This window comes from Miscanthus floridulus, chromosome 14 (genome assembly GCF_019320115.1).
Source record: "Miscanthus floridulus cultivar M001 chromosome 14, ASM1932011v1, whole genome shotgun sequence".
NCBI lineage: Eukaryota > Viridiplantae > Streptophyta > Magnoliopsida > Poales > Poaceae > Miscanthus > Miscanthus floridulus.
In genome coordinates, this window is record NC_089593.1 from 48,471,604 (window position 1) to 48,488,068 (window position 16,465).

Consider the following 16,465-nt stretch of genomic DNA (forward strand, 5'->3'; position numbering starts at 1 on the left):
CAGTTATGTATGTTTTAGTGTCCTGCTGTTGTTCTGTCATCAGAAAAGGTTTAGTTAGTTTGCAGTCTTGTTTTTGTATCGTAGGCTCTTCAAACTCCAAAAGTTATAACATGAAAGTTTTAGATCATGCTGTTTTGTACATTTTGAGAAAGTTTCACATTTTCTGATTGAGTGATTTGTCTTCATTAAAAATGTGAAGCAGAGTTGCTGCTGTTGATTGTTTGTGTGGTTGCTATTTTCAGGGATCTTTGTGTTATTTGTGTATGCTTGTATGAGTATATTCGCTGAGGTGATGGTGTTTGAACAGGTGGTGTGCCTTTGGATCATTCTTGGCTCACATGTTTTGATCTTCAGTGAAGGCAAGTAAACGTAGCGGTGGTTGCTACAGCTTGACATGTGTTTATTTCTACCTACACATTATCATAACATTTGTTAAACCAAGATGATATACCTAATTCATGATACACCTAATTATGAATTCACTTATCCTTTAAAGTAATGTATGTATGGTCGTAATTGGTGAATCTCATTTGTCTATCATCGGAAGTTAAGTGATATGTTCTGTTATTTTGGAGGTATATGACATATGTGGTAAGTATTTTGTCTATCATCGGAAGGTAGGTGATATGTTTTATGATTGGGAAGGTATATGAACTATGTGGTAGGTATTCTTGTAGTTGCATTATACCATTTCCATCATGTGCATTCTTGCATGAGTATATGCATTGAACTAGGTTGGTGAGAAAGTTATATAACTATTCTAGACTGCTCTTGTGCCAGGTCGGTGAGAAAGTTATATGACTATTTCGGAGTGCTCTTGTTGATTATGTTGCCACTTGCTGGCCATGATCGTACCGGTACAATATCGTACGTTGCCCGAGGAGGGGTACGATGCAGCTTCATACCATGTATATGCATTGCATTTGCACTATTTGAGGTATATATGTATTGAAGTTTTATATTGGCATGAAGTGGATTTGAGGAATATTGTTTTTATTTGTATAAGGAGTATTGATTTATTCACTTGTGGAGGTCGTTTATTTCTTGTATATAATTACCTTTATTTCTTTATGTTAATTTCATTGGATAAATATTCTTATCATGAACCTTTATTATGACATGTATTCTTCTATGCTTAAATCCATGTCTAATGAACTTGTATTTTGAATAACATGTTCAGGTAGTTTGATTGCTAATATTTATTCTCATCCTCACTATCGTTCCAGGTGCTTGATTTGGATGCTTTGCTTGAAGGAAGGTGGATTAGCGGCACATCTACACTATTTTACCCACATTTAGAAATGATAACGATGCTTTTGGCTCACTGTAATAAACTTAATTTATCATTCAAGGTAGTCTTTCATGGTTTAATAAAAACATTTAAGATGGATCCTTTCTTAACCATAGTTTTGTTCATGTTGTTGCTTCCACGTTTTACTTTGTGGATGGGTGCATGATGCTATGTTTCACACTCTGGCATGAGGAAAGGGACGTTAGTGACATCCTGGGCTTTTATGGCACCTGGGGTGTTACAGCTAGGGCCCCGAACCGCCCGGCCATCATCTCCACCGCTTGGCCTACCTACCTCCTTGGGCCCCTCCTTTTTCTAAGGTCGCCGGAGTTTGGAGAGAGAGGAAAAGCTTGCTGTAGTTCAGAAAGAGAGAGGAGCTCACCGGAACCCTAGATCCAGGAGGTGGAGGAGGACGACGATGACGACGAAGAGCCTGCCTACCTCGCTGGTGCCACCACTCGAACCCGCCACCACTGCTGGAGGGGACAGAGGGAGGAACTACGTGGGGGCGTGGGAACGAGTGCGGGCATCGTGGCCATGGGCGTCGCTTGAAGTCAATTTCGATTTTAGGCACCCAAGCTGTAGGAAGCGTGATCAATTATATAAGGAACAGGACCCCAGGATTGATACATGGTATGCCACTATACATGGAAGACGACTATATTTCTGTCATAGATATGCAATGCTGACTAAATTAAATTCGATGACCTTTTGAAACTTTTACCTTGATAACTCATAAAACAATAAAATGTTTAGTTTGGACATAAAATGATATGGTATATTAGTTTTGAATAACATGTATAGAAACTAGACACTATAACTGTATCTTCATAAAATGTTATGGTCAATTACTCAGTTGCACCTAAAATATCATAAGAATATTAACAATGGTAATACCTTTTTAAAATAATATTTTAAAAATGAACTTACTATTCAACAAATGCAAGTTCCATCACCCTGACTATGTGTCCTTTCGAGGGAGATTCCCGCGGGTGGTGAGTCGAAAAGATGCATCTATCGAAGATCCTTATGGATGGTGGTAACAGATTCAACATCCTCTATGTCGAGACAGCTGACAACATGAAGATCCCTCAGAGCTAGCTCCACCCATCCAGAGCGCCATTCTACAGGGTCATCTAGGGCAAACAGGCAATGCCGCTTGGGCAGATAGATCTGCCTGTTACTTTCGGCGAACCTGACAATTTCTATAAGGAGACTATCATGGGTTCAGAACTGGGGTAAGCATTGGGGTTGTTCATTGGAGGTTGGTGTGTGGGTCTCCTATGGCTCGAACACTCAAAACACGCAAGGGACAGATCGATTTATCCTGGTTCAGACTTCTGAGCCCTATGTCCCACAATACGGTGTTCTTCATGTTACGAATGCCCAGTCGGGGGATTACAATGGTGGAAATCGAGAGAGATTGGTAGGAGAGTGCGTAGTGCTATCCTAGAGTTCTTGGGTTTGTTCTTTGGTCCCTTCACCTTGAACTGGGTTGGTCTGATCGAATCCTCCCCTTCTATAGGGAACTGTGCCTCCTCTTATATTCTGAGGACCTCATGGTGTACAAGTCGGTTTATGTTCTAGTCTAAGATCTATACACCAGGTGTATGTCGCCTTTGTTGTGGCGTTGCTGGGTGTGGTTTTGTCGTCTAGGAGGGGGCCAACAACACCACAACTACTCCTTGACGCCATTGCCATACTCCGCCACCTAGCACTTGCACGTCAACCAGAGTCTACCCTTTGGTGGCCAGACGATAAGTGTCACAACCCAAATGTGGCAATTCTTTTCACAAGCATCATGAGCATAATTAGCACTTAAAGATTTCTATTTTCAAAAACTTGCATAATAATTCTACACTTTTTGGGCTCTGCCATGTTTAGATAGAGCATTCATCCTCACCATGGGACATTAGGACATTTCACAAACTTAGAACAATTCTGACCAACTCGTGCACTGATGGTCGTTATTGATGGATGACTCGCTAGAGCATGAGGACAGCTATAACAAGCAGTTACTGCATTGTCCTCGTCTCACCTCTTCTGGCCCCACCCGTCAGCTCTACCTCACACTACACACACTAGCCCTCCCACTCATTCTTCAGAAAATAGGATACATAGGAGGAGAGGAAGAAGGAATAGAGGAAGAAGAAGGGAGAGAAGGAGCAACAGCCTCCCCATGCTGGAGGGTGGCCGAAGCAGGCCGGTGATGAGCTCCTCCACCCCTTCCATGACATTAGCCCTACCAGAATTAGAGGAGAAGGCCCCCCAAGCTTTATCTTCTTCCTCAGGCCCATGGAAGTGCCCCCAAGTTGATCTTCATCCCCAAGCAAGCTCGAGCCAAACTGCTATAGTTGGAGCTTCCCCAAGGCATGGTGAGACTCTCTCCGAAGTCCATCTTCATCCTCTCCATCTCCCATGGCCATCCCCATGAGATTCACCTCTCATCCATGGCCACCACCACCATGGATGGGATCAATCTCCTCACACACCATGCATGATGAATCCAACACTTGGAATAGTTTTCCCACATCACTAGAAAGCTATAGGAACAAACCGCACTCGATTCGGAGTCTGGATACACCCGGAATCAACTATGATATTTTTGCACTTGTGCTGTTCATCATTTTTTATGGATCATCCATCAAATTGACGGACCATCCATGAGAATTGACAGAGTGTCCATCAATGCACAGCAGCAGCAGCAACCCAACTTATAAAATTCTTAGAAAATAATTATAAATCCAAAATTTGTGAAACAAGTTTTGTTGTGTTACTTAGAATATTCTCTACAATCTAAACATGATGACACCAGAATTATACTTCAAATTTTGACAAAAAATTGGTTATATTCTTGTTTGTTAAATAACTCCTTTTCTATAACTCCAAAAATCATGAAACTTCATTAGATTTCTTTGAGCATGTGCTACCTAGAAAATATTCATGAGCATCATCTCATTTCATTTGTACATATGAAATGTCTATTTTAAGCCTTACATGCGACCCAACACTAGAAAAGACCACCAATAACTTAATGTTGAAATGCACTCATTGTAACTTGAACCATCAGGCCTGATATGATCTATAGAATACTAGAAACTCCCACTAACAAGAAATTAGACATGCAAGAACCCTAGAGTGAGATTTGCATTTTGAGATGCATATCTCTGCCCTGCCTAGCTTTTCATGGACCGTCCGTCACCTCTGATGGAATGCTCCGTCCATACAGTTGCATAGCCAGAGCACTTAGGTAGACTACTAGAGGCGCCACCTAGGGTGCGGGCGCACTTGGGGCGTGGCCTCCCCTACCGCCTCTCAGGCCCACCCTTTGGGAGGCAGTGCATTGATGGCTAGGGAAGGCGGTGCTCTGGGTATCTCCTCCTAATATTCCTGCAAATCGACTAAACCACTACTATATAAGATGGAGGGACCCCCCTCACAACAACACACAAGAGAAGAAGAGCACCAAAGAAGAGCAAGAGCAACACCACTCCATGGGCTTAGGCCCTAGCTAGCTAGAAAAGTAGTAGGGAGAGATGTGAGGGAGAGTTCGGGGAAGTGCCAGACTCATCGGTATTCTCTCGAAGCTTGTACCTCGATGAACATGAGCTTTGTACCTCGATGGGTATGTTGATGGTAGTTAATGTCAATCATAAACCATCAACATATCTTGCATAAATGATTAAAAATGGATCACCAACATAGGTATAGTATTTTAAAATAATGAGTTCCACGAATTTTGGTGATTTCATGACTACAGGAGGATTTAATCAGAAAACCAACAATGTGGACCTAATTGTTAGAGCAAATCACATTTATCCACAACGAAACTGACTTGAGAAGACTCTTTTTTTGCGAATCAACTTGAGAAGACTCTAGAACCATCCAGAAGACAACTCACCGAGACCCACTGAAAGCCCTAGTTTGGTTTTGGATAATTGATGAAACCTAGCACTAACCGTTGTCATGAGTTGTGATATGAGCTAGGTTGGTGCAATCCGTGAGGAGCATGGTGGCACTCCAATGGTGATGTTGATCACATGAAATGATGAGATGGCCACATGTGATGATGATCGAGTGCTCAACTTAGAAAAGAAGAAAGAGAAAAATAAAGCCCTATGGAGATCAAGGCAAAGGTATAATTAGGATTTTTGTTTTAGTGATCAAGACACTATAAAGAGTGTGATCACATTTAGGATAGAAGGCCGTACTATTAAGAGGGGTTCTTAACTAGACAATTCAGTCATCTAGTGCCACTAGGTGTTGGACTTCATGCATTGCATTTAGGCTTAGTGCACATTGGAGAGCAAGCGAAAATATTTATAAAAAATGATTTGAGAACTGCTAACTTGGCTCTAACATGTTTTGAGAAAACACTTTAAAGAGTTAGCATCGCTTGTGGAAAGTTGCTCTAAGTTGCTGTGGAACAAAATGCGAAAGAATTTGCAACATGGGGAAGGGGTTTGGTGCCTGAGTGGCACCCCACCCTTTGTCCGGTGGAACCGCCACGCCTAGGGCGGTGCCCACCTAGATCTGGCAGAGAAGGGCCGAGAGTGGCTAGTTTGGGGTGGTCATTGGACACGCCGGTGTACACCGCCATAGGCGCGGCGGTGCACCGCCTGGTCACCGCCATGGGCTGTCCAGTGCCACCGCCATTTTATTATAGAGAGAAAGGGTTTTGGCTTCGGTCACCGCCGTGGGCACCGCCACTAGGATGGCGGTGCACTGCCATTTTATTCTAGAGACCTGGTCTCTTGGGGGCACGGCTGGGTGGTCACTGCCACCCCTAGGGTAGTGCCATCGCCACCCCTTGGGCAGTGCCACCGCCATCCTATCTGGTGGCCCAATGGCTAGTTTGTGACCGTTAAAATTCGACCATTGGGTAGGTCACCGCCATGTCCAGTGCCAGGCACCGCCCTGTCCGGTGACCTTGTAGAAACAACTCCAAAGGGGTAACAACTCTATTTGCTTGTGTGGCTATAAATAGAGGGTGTGGCCAGCCTTGGCCTCTCTCTTGGATCCTCATACACTTGTGCACACCCTTTGGAAGCTGAGCAACACACTCCACTCACTTGTTCACTTGATTTCATCATCTTGAGTGAGATTAGAGAGTCTCTAGTGCATTGCATTGAGTTGCATCATCTTATGACACTAGTTGGGTGATTTAGGCTGGTTGTGAGCTTGTTACTCTTGGTGTTTGCCAACACCTAGATGACCCGGTGATTGGAGGATCATTGAGCGAAGTTGGTGATTGTCTCTGACCTCGATCAATTGCTTATGAGGGGTCTTGTGCCTTCCCTAGTGGAGCACCAAAGGCAACTCTAGTACATTGCTCATGTCATGGAGCTACCTCACTTCTGGGTAGGTTCTTGTGGTGTCCAACTATGTGGACGAGGTTCGTGCAACACCTCTTATCCACCGAACCACCAAATGTTGGTCGACACATTGGGTACTAGCGTGCCGACAAGCATGTGAACATCGGGAGAAAAATTGATTGTCTCTTGCCATTGGATTTCACCCTGTATTCATATTGTGTTGATTGGCTGATTGGTTCATCACCTCTACACGGTGGTATAAACTTCTCCATCCTCTCTTTACTTTGTGCAAACTAGTTGTAACAAGCTCTTTAGTGTAATTAGTTTTGAGAGCTTGTATTACCTTTGCTAGTTTAGCTTCTCACCTAGTTGAGCTCTTTAGTGTAGCTAGCTTTTGAGAGCTCTTAGTGACTTAGCCATTGATTGTCTTAGAGATTATAGCAACTAAAATTATTGGGATAGGAGGCTTGCAACACTTGTTAGAGCTAATGCAAAAAGCTTTATAGCCTTTTAGTTGTCTAACAAGTTTGTCTAGTGGTTTGTAGTTTTTAAATGAGGTATTCACCCCCCTCTAGCCAATTAGGACCTTTCAAGTGGTATTAGAGCCATGGTCACCATTTGATTCAAGGCTTAACAACCTTCGGTGCAAAATATGGCCGAAATAGTGTAAAACCATGTTGGGGGTAAACCACCGTTCTTTGATGGCACATCTTTTGACTATTGAAAGAGAAAAATGAAGATGTACCTTGTTTCAATCAATGACAATATGTGGGATTTAGTAGAGAATGAGTTTGTGATTCTTGCCCCTACCAATCTCACCGACAATGACAAGATCAATAAACAATGCAATACCATGGCACTCAACACAATATATAATGACATTGATTCAAAGGTGTTTGAGCAAATCAAAGATCTTGAGAAGGCAAGTGAAGTTTGGGTGAGATTAGAGGAAACATATGAGGGCACTTCAATGGTAAAAAGTGCCAAGCTCTACATGCTCAAAGACAAGCTATCAAACTTCAAGATGAAAGATGATGAGCCCATTACAGAGATATTCTATAGGCTACAAGTAATCATCAATGATCTCAAGAGTTTGGGAGAGAAGGTGAAGGATGAGGACTTCTCTCACAAGTTCTTAATGTGCTAGCAAAAGAGATTCAAGACATTGAGAACTATCATCTTTAGAGGTGGATTGAAGGATGTATCTCCCAATGAGGTACTTGGAGATGTCATGACCAAAGATCAATATAATGATGATGATGATGATGAGGTAGTGAAGAAGGAAGATGAAGACAAGAATAAGAAGTGTGTAGCATTCAAGGATAGCACCTCATTCAAGAACAAGAGCAAGGGCAAGGCTAAGAAAGAAGAATCAAGTGATGAAGAATGTTCCAATGATGATAGTGATATGAAGCACTAGCTCTCTTTGTGCGCAAGTTTGGCAAGATGATGAAGAAGAAGGGCTATGGTGCAAGAAAGAGAAGAGATCACACTAAGAAAAAGAAGTATGTGAGACTATGCTACAATTGCAAGAGTTCCGATCATGTTGTAGCAGAATGTCCCTACAATAGTGACAATGAAGAAAATGAGAAGAAGAAGGACAAGAAGGGAAAGAAAGAAAAGAAGGAGAAGAAGATGACCTTCAAGAAGAAGAAGGGTGGCTCCCATGTGGTGACATGGGATAGTGATGATGACAAGAAGACATCCAAGAAGAAGGCTCTTGCAAGCATTGCTATCAACAACAAGCCTTCACTATTTGACACTCCATGCTTCATGGCTAAGGGCCACAAGGTAAAATATGATGAAGGTGATGATGATAGTGAAAATGAAAAAGAGAATGAAAGTGATAGTGATGATGATGAATTCTCTAATGAACAATTTGTAGACATGCTACAACAAGCCGATTGAATAATTAACAAAAAGAACAAGAAGTGCAAAGAATTGCAAAAGAAGCTTAGTGCTCTTGAGCAATCCTTTGATGAGCTCAATGCTACTCATGAGAGGCTAATGGAAGCCCATGAGAAGCTTGGAAAGGCTCACTCCAAGTTTGAGAAAGCTCACTCCTTGCTTCTTGAACAAGATAAGGAAAGGGTTGTAGTGTCATGTGACGTGGGCATAACATGTGACATAATTGATGAATCTTTTTATGAACCTATTGTTATTGCTCCCACTAACCCTTCTTGTAGCTCATCATCCACCACCACCACCACTTCTACCTCTACTACTAGTGATGGTTTCACTTGTGATGTCTCACTAATGGTTGAGAATGAGACTCTCAAGAGAGAGGTGGATGAGCTCACTCACGCCCTAGGCAAGGCCTATGGCGGTGAGGCCCGCTTACTAAAGTGCTTGGGTAGCCAAAGGTTCTCTCTTAATAAAGAGGGATTGGGCTATACCCTCAAGAAAGGCAAGGCGGCCTTTGCTACTCCCAAAGCTAGCTTTGTGAAGAGCAATGGTCGATTTTGCAATAGATGCAAGCAAGTTGGGCACCTAGAGCAAAATTGCCAAAAGAATAAGAACAAGAACAATGCTCATGTATCCTCAATTTGTTTTGATTCTTGTTACATGCTTGTTAAGGGTACCAATGGTGCGAAGGCTAAATTCATTGGTACACCAATTGTGGGCCCAAAGAAGAAGGCTATTTGGGTACCAAAGACCTTGGTAACTAACCTTCGAGGACCCAAGTAAGTTTGGGCACCTAAAAGGAATTGATCTTCTTTTGTAGGTTAATTATAAAGCTGGAGGAAGGCATTGGGTGCTTGATAGTGGGTGCACACAACACATAACCGGTGATTCAAGAATGTTTAATTCAATCAACACAAATGACAGCAATGGTTATGATAGTATCACATTTGGTGACAATGGCAAAGGCATGGTCAAAGGGCTTGGTAAGATTGCAATATCCAATGATTTGAGCATTTCCTATGTGCTACTAGTAGAGAGCTTGAACTTCAACCTATTGTTGGTAGCTCAACTTTGTGATCTTGGTTTCAAGTGCATATTTGGAGTTGACGATGTAGAGATCATAAGTGTAGATGGCTCTAACATGATCTTCAAAGGCTTTAGATATGAGAATCTATACTTAGTTGATTTCAATGCTAGTGAAGCTCAATTGACAACATGTTTGTTCACTAAGTCTAGCATGGGTTGGTTATGGCACAGAAGGCTTGGTCATGTTGGAATGAAGCAATTGAACAAATTGATCAAGTATGACCTAGTTACAAGCTTGAAAGATGTCACATTTGAGAAAGATAAGCTATGTAGTGCATGTCAAGCCAGAAGGCAAGTTGGCAACACACATCCTAAGAAGAGCATCATGAGCACAAGCAAGGCATTTGAGTTATTGCATATGGACTTGTTGGGACCAACCACATACACTAGCATTGGTGGAAATAAATATGGATTTGTGATTGTGGATGATTTCACTAGATACACATGTGTCTTCTTTCTTATTGACAAGAGTGATGTATTTGCAACATTCAAATCATTTGTCAAGAGAATACACAATGAGTTTGAAACAACCATCAAGAAAGTGAGAAGTGACAATGGAAGTGAATTCAAGAATACAAGAGTTGATGAGCTTTGTGATGAGTTTGGAATTAGGCATCAATTCTCGGCCAAGTACACTCCACAATCAAATGCTCTTGTTGAAAGGAAGAACAGAACACTCATTGATATGGCAAGGTCTATGCTTAGTGAGTACAATGCCAGTCATTCATTTTGGGCTGAAGCAATCAACATGGCTTGCTACTATAGCAATCGCCTCTATTGTCACCCAATGATGGATAAGACACCATATGAGCTATTGAATGATAGAAAGCCAAATATTGCATACTTTTGGGTGTTTGGTTGCAAATGCTACATATTGAAGAAAAGCACAAGATTGAGCAAGTTTGAAAAGAAATATGATGAAGGCTTCTTGCTTGGTTACTCCACTACTAATAAGGCTTATAGAGTTTGGAATTTGGCTAGTGGTACTCTTGAAGAAGTCTATGATGTGGAATTTGATGAAACAAAAGGTTCCCAAGAGGAAGATGAGAATCTAGATGATGTAAGAGGCACTCAATTGGCCAATGCAATGAAGAAGATGGATATTGGTGATATAAGGCCTAGAGAAGTGATTGAAGTTGAAGATCACAAAGATCAAGTGCTCCCTACCTCAAATGTGCAAGCTAGTAGTTCTCATAATCAAACTTAAGCTAGTACAAGTGGTGCTCAAGTGCAAGATCAACAAGCTAGTACATTATCTCATGATCAACCAAGTGCAAGCAATCAAGTGCAAATACTCCAACCAACCAATATTGCAAGAGATCACCCATTGGATCATATAATTGGTGATATTCTATAACACCCTAAAATTAGCTACTTTCTAAAAAGAGTAAAATGATTTCTGTTAATTGTTTTGTGCTCATAAAAACATAGGTAAAAGAAAATTTTCTTTAAATTAAAATCCAACATAAGGGTAGCAACATGTTTACGCATACATACCGTTGCATTGGTACTTTTGTGATGAGTGGTTTAGAAAATAAATTAAAGTCTCAATCTTCAAAATATTATCTTCAAGTAGTGGTTTAAAAAGAATTTGAAAACTTGCAAAAACAAAAGTTAGATAAGATGCGTTGTTTTCAAAATCCAAAGGCTTGGAAAAGGTTTTAAGACGCGTTAGAATGATGTCTCTCTTTCTGTGAATCTTTCCGACCTTTTTTGGAATTAAATTCCTATTTCATGGAGCTTTGTCTTTTTCCTCGATCAATCCAAAATTCTTTTTCGGGAGCTAAAACCACTTTGGTTGTGTTCCTTATCCTTCTATCTATCCCTAGGAATTTTTATGGAATTTTTTGGAGCTCAGAGATATTTTTGGAGCCTAAATAGTAATTGTAGATTTTCTTGAATTATTTTAATTCCAAAAATCAATTATTCCTAAAATATCTTCACTTTCCAAAATTTCCAAACCCTGCGTATATATATGCCGGTGTTCATCTCAACGCGAGGATTCCAGAAGTACAACCCATTTTTCGAGCCGCCACTCATAGCCCCGTAGATCGAACGCCAAAGTTTAGAACAGGCTAGGTTTTCGGTGAGCTTTTCCAGCCAAACCATCGCATTCCGACATCAACCACCACCACCACAAGGTAGATCTCGTTGTTCTCTACACCGTAGTGTATCCCTTTTATCGAATCCATCACCGTTTGACCATTTTCTATTCATTTTTCTTTCTCCGACGAGGTATCCGGCGAACTTCACCATTGCTTTCTCTATTTCACGCCATCTCCGGCCATGGCCGCGGCCCTCCTCGCCTAGGGCCTGGTGCCGCCGCCCCTGGCCCTCACCCACGCGCCTCCAGCCGACTCGGTCAGGCGAGCCACTCCCCTTCCCCACACCCCTAGCCCCTCCGGTCGCGTGCTCCTGCGTGTAGGGAACAGGCACCGTGCCTGCAGTGGCCGGCAGCCACCGGCTGAGGCAGCCTCAGTCCAGCCCGCGTGGGCCCCTGCATCGTGCGGCCCCGTGCCGCCGCTGTCTGGCTGGCCAGGCAAGCCCCGGCCAGGCCCTCCCTCCCCATGCGAGCCGACAGCAGTAGACAGCCAAGCTGCTAGTTCCTGTACGTATGGATGGAGGTTGAAGATGACCATATTTATGGTATTGCCACTGGTACGAATATCCCCGCTGTTTATCCGTTTTAATTCTGTTTTAAGTGATTCAAGTTGTGTTAGATTCATGTCGTCAAGATCTACATAGTAGCGCTATTAGTTTTCATATCCCATGTTTATGAATTTATTTTATTAAAATATTAATTGTGTTATAATTAATTAATCACTGTTTAAGAAAAATCGATTTAGGTTTTTTATTTTGATTCGATTGCGCGAGTTTCATTGCAATGTGTGATACATGTTAGCAGCGATGTTTAACATATCTCACATCTTGGAAATTTATAAGTTAAATATTAATTTGATTAATGATTATTCAATAACTTTTTAATTAAAAGCAATTTAAGTTCTAATTCTGTTTTGCACCGTTTAAGTTGCGTTTGGTTCGTGCTGGCGTGAACTATATGTTAGTGGCAATGTTTTTCATGTCACATGTTTTTCCATATGTAGCTAAATATTGAAATGATTAAATATGCGTGCAAATAGTTTTATAATTAAGTAATATATGTTTTATATCTTGGCAATTTATGTATAATATCAATATGATTAATTGATGATATTAATATGTTTCTAAAATATAATTTGCTTAGTTTAACAACATGTCATATACAATTCGATTAGGTGCTCTCACATGTCAACTTGTATTTGCAAGTTAAAATTGAATTAGCATAAATGGTATCGAGATATTTATAAATAAAACTTGATTAGTTAAACACGTTGCATATGTGATAAACTTGTTTAGTTGCTTTCACATATACTTTATTTTGCAAAGATGTAGCTTAACTTGATTAAATTATATGACATTTTTTAGGAATAAAACATGGGTAGTTTCAACTCGGGCTTCTGATTAAATTATGTTTTAACTATTCCAAATTAATAACACCTTCACATGGTTTTTCTTAATTAAAATAAATCAAGTATTTAGGCTTTTCTTTTATAATATAGAACTCCGGTAGTTGTTTCTTTTGTACCATAGTTTTGTTATCGGCGTGTTCTATGGAGTGGCGTTAGTGGTTGTCATGTTACTCAAATGTGTTTTGGTAGTTAAAAAGTTAATTGTATTAATACTATCACTTGCATCGTTTTCGGAATATAAAGTCAATGTAGGTTTTATACTACGCTCTTTCTTAAGCAATGAATCAAGTTGAATAATGAAAATATTTACATGTGTTTCTACAGTTAAAATAAGTTATATGATAGGTTTTATTTTCTGTTGCACTGAAAATCCTTCGATAGTCGCTTTTTCATTGAATCACGTATAGCGTGTCTTTTGTGTTTGTGTGTTCGTAGCGATACGCCATTTTGCTTATTTTATTAGTTGGTGTACTGTTCTCATATATTCTTGTTTGTATGTTGTGTATGGATGTTTGTGTGGTGATATATGGTTCAGTCAATCGGTGAGGCTTACGTGGTGACTAAGAAGCTGTTCTCTGAAGACTAGAAGATGAGAATTGGAAGCAGAAGATTGAAAGCTGAATACTAAAGGCTTTTGAGTGTATTGCTTTGGGGAAAAAGCAAGTTAAGGCAAGTATAATATGAGGCTCCTTGTTACCTATTCACTTTAATGCAAACTCAATTCATATGCATATGTTAATGAACTACCTGGAGTCTATTTACCTTGATATTGATTATCTTGTCCTTGATTTACCTATGGGTTTTGCATGTGGGTAGTATGCTCAGTTTGCTCCAACTAATATTGACTAAAGAATACAATTAAAGATATATGCAACATGGTATTAAAAGATGCTTTTTAGCAACATGGATAGAAGGGGGCTAGAGCATTGGGCCTTTTTTGGGTGCTCTAGTCTACCCTTTGTAAGGACTGAATCTTAAAGTGGCAAACCAGGACTTACCGTACAGCCACAAGAACTACATGGCTCTGGTCTTAGCCTAATATCTTGATCTATTCTAGTTCATCAGCAGCTTACCAAATGGGCAAGAGGGGGCACTAGTTGGTATGTTTCTTTTCCTACTAGGGTGTGTACCATGCCGTGACCATGAGTGCCACTCCTGGAGGAGGGCTACATACGGCTAGACGGCTGAAACCTTAGCGGCTGCAACTTATTAGAATGACTGGTGAAAAGCTTCATAGTGATCCCTACCGACTTATCTTGGAAGTGAGTCAAGAGGCTGATCACCTTAGGCAAAGGGCAATCACGACTCATGGTGAAAGTGTACAACCTTTGTAGAGTATAAAACTGATATATCAGCCGTGCTCACGGACACGAGCGGTTTGGGATATGATCAACCTTGATGTTAAATATACTTTCACCTTGGGAGCTTAAGCATAACTTCGCGACATAGGTTTAACAAATAAAATATGACCAACTAAAAGTGCTTACCGTAGCTCAGCCATGTCTAGCCTTTTGAGCCTTGCATCCCCTCATGTTATACTTATTGAGTATGGTGTGCTCACACTTGCTTTACAATCAACAAAAATCCCGGATGGGTACCGGATGGTGGATCAAGTGAAGAGTTTCTTGTGGAGTCCATGAGTACTAGGCGAGTGTTTCCCCCAGTCAACCGTCCCTGTGGAGTATGGAGTCCCAAAGAGAAGATTAAGAATAGTTTCCTCTATGCTTCTGTAATAGTTGTAAGTCCTGTTGTAATTATGTTTGATATATAATAAAGCATTGTTCTTGATATTCTCCATATTTGTCGCTATATGTGTCGTGTGGACATCCTAGGCACACATATAGTTAGTGCTTGGTATTCTTTGGAAAACCGGGTGTGACATATTCGAAGAGGTGTACAAACTAGATGAAGATTGGCCTTGTTTTGTGAGCATTTCTCATTTGTATCTCACATCGAGCCAAAGAAGACAGAAGAAGCTTTGAGGGATGTTGATTGGGTAAATGCTATGCATGTAGTGCTAAACAACTTCACAAGAAATCAAGTATGGGAGTTAGTTGAGAGGCCTAAGGATCATAATGTAATTGGAACAAGATGGGTCTTTCATAACAAGCAAGATCAAGATGGGATAGTAGTAAGGAACAAAGCAAGATTGGTGACTCAAGGTTACACTCAAGTTAAAGGTCTTGACTTTGGAGAAACATATGCCCCAATTACAAGATTGGAAGCAATTAGGATCTTGTTAGCCTATGCTTGTACCCACAACATCAAGCTATATCAAATGGATGTGAAAAGTGCTTTCTTAAATGGATATATCAATGAGTTATCTATGTTGAGCAGCCTCCTGGTTTTGAGGATGAGAAGATGCCCAACCATGTTTACAAGCTAAGAAAAGCTTTATATGGTTTGAAGCAAGCACCTAGAGCATGGTATGAGAGATTGAGAGATTTCTTGCTCTCTAAAGGGTTCAAGATGGGTAAGGTTGACACAACTCTCTTCACCAAGAAGATAGGCAATGACTTCTTTGTGTTGTAAATCTATGTTGATGACATCATATTTGGATCAACCAATTAAGATTTTTGTGAAGAGTTTGGAAAGATGATGGCTAATGAGATTGAGATGTCCATGATTGAAGAGCTTAGCTACTTCCTTGGTCTTCAAATCAAACAAATGAAGAATGGCATATTTGTGAGTCAAGGCAAGTACATCAAAGACATGCTCAAGAAATTTGGAATGGATGATGCTAAAGCTATTAGTACACCTATGGGGACGTATGGAAACTTGGATAGTGATGCTAGTGGCAACATGGTGAATCAAAAGATGTATCGGTCTATGATTGGAAGCCTACTCTATGTGACCGTATCAAGGCCAGATGTGATGTTTAGTGTATGCATGTGTGCTAGATTTCAAGCCTCACCAAGAGAGTCATTTGAAGGCAACCGAGAGAATATTGAGGTACTTGAAGTATACATAAAATGTTGGATTATGGTATCCCAAAGGAGCAAGATTTGAGTTGATTGGATATCCGGATTCTGATTATGCAGGATGCAAAGTTGAGAGAAAGAGAACATCGGGCACATGTCAACTATTGGGAAGATCACTTGTGTCTTGGTCATCAAAGAAGCAAAATAGTATAGCACTTTCAACCACCGAAGCGGAGTGCATTTTGACCAGTAGTTGTTGTGCACAATTACTTTAGATGAAGGCTACTTTGAGTGACTTTGGAATAAAGTTTGAATAATTGCCATTGCTATATGACAATGAGAGTGCAATCAAGCTCACCAACAACCTAGTTCAACATGCAAGAACAAAGCACATTGATGTCCGCCATCATTTCATAAGAGATCATTAATAAAAAGGGG